Here is a 1735-nt window from a genome sequence, read left to right as displayed (position 1 = left end):
AACGCCTTCTCGGGTGACAGGTGCCTTGCTCTCTAGAAACTTTTGAACGTCCTCGTTGACGATCTTGCGGCGGAGGGGTTCAGAGCCAGAGGCCAGGTTCTCCTTCAGGAAGTCGTGAAAGTACTCGGGTATCATTTTCTTTGCCTCATCCAGTGAGTAGTCTCCTTCGACGAGGCGGCGATAAGCCATTTCGGAGAGTTGTAGCAGCTCAATTGGCCTCATAGGGAGCTCAGAGAGAGCTTGACGGTTCTCTTCTTGATCAGATATTTTGTTCAGCTCGGCCATATGGATCCTCATGACCTGGACGCCTTTTTTCTTGCAGAACTGAGCGAAATTCAAGCCGCGGACGCAGCGAATGTCGTCAGTCTTGGGGCGCTCTACTGACTGTGTGTCTGGCTGGCTGACACGGCTCGGCCGGCTGTTGTGAGCGGGCGGGAGTCGGTGGCCGTGCACGAGGCGGGCAGGCAGGGGGTGTGAGGTTGGGCGAGCTGGTGGAAATGTTTCCATTGCTTTGTTTTCGGGGCCTGCTGATGTGGTAGCCGTTTTCAGTGCGCTCCGTCCGGCGAACGGCATCAAACGGTGGTTCGGGTGTCGTATAGGTCCTTCACGCATCTCGGTCGGCTGGGATGAAAACGGCGGAGCTAACTGTGCCTTGGGCAGCACGTTTACGTATACTGGGTTCGGTATAGTTTCCGTGCTCGCGGCCTAGTGGACTCAACGGCGAGGTTTCGTAGTCCGGTCCTCTAGAATATCGGTTTGGAGGAGTATATCCTCGTGGTCCTCGGCATTTTCAACTGTAGGTTGGTGATGTTTGACCGTCGGAGTCGCAGAGTGGCCGACGGGGGCGAGGCGTTTCTCGGATGGGGTGGCCCAGTCGATGCAGCGGTGCGCGCAGTATTCCGATGTGAAGGCCACCCTGAGGTTCACGAAGTCCAGGGTAGGGTTATGTTTCTGGAGCCATGGTAAACCTAGATGATAGGGGTCCGGGCGGAGAGTGTCGTGACGTAAAACAGTGCGATCTCGCTGTGGCTTCCAACAGTCATCCGTGATACGAAGTAGTGAGTCACGAAACTGGAGGCTACTCCATCCGCAAGGCGGAGCGGTTTTGGCTGAGCTAGGCGCTTCTTCTGAGCGCCATACTTGATTGCAATGCCCTGGTCATCTGCGAAGGCATAGGCTGAGCTGCCGGTGTCGACGAGGCTGACTGTTTCAACGGTAGAGGTTGGAGACTGTGTGCGCAGAGAGGAGAGAGATGTATGGACGAGGATGGAATTTTTATTACTGGTATTGTCTGTGGTGCAAAGTTCGAGAGACTGCCTGCCCAGAACCAATGGTGCTGGGTCCAGCAGTAAGGCTCGGATCCTCTCATCTTCTCCTTCATAGAGTTTTGACCCTCGCGAGCGACTTAGCGCAAGGGTTGGTCTTTTGACTGCATCGAGACCGGGGTTGAGATGCGGCTCAGGTCGTGACTCGCCTGGCTGGCGCTGTCGGACTCGGTGGGTGTGTAGCCAGACTGGACCTCGCCAATGACCTGATCAGTCCCATACCCGGCAGCGCGCAGCTGGTACTGGTTCTGGTACTGGGGAGCCATCTAGTGTAACGGTCTCAGGTAGTATATTGCAACTAGCTGATGACGACTCTACGAGTACACTGAACTTGGAGAAGAAAAGGAGAGACGACAGACTCTGGTAGCTCGCAAGCATACTTATCCTCGTAGGCGCGCTGGTCTGAGCGC

Source organism: Parathielavia appendiculata (genome assembly GCF_033297405.1).
Source record: "Parathielavia appendiculata strain CBS 731.68 unplaced genomic scaffold N657scaffold_11, whole genome shotgun sequence".
In the NCBI taxonomy this organism is placed as follows: Eukaryota; Fungi; Ascomycota; class Sordariomycetes; order Sordariales; family Chaetomiaceae; genus Parathielavia; species Parathielavia appendiculata.
The sequence above is the reverse complement of the archived record's forward strand: the minus strand, read 5'-3'. Positions refer to the sequence as shown.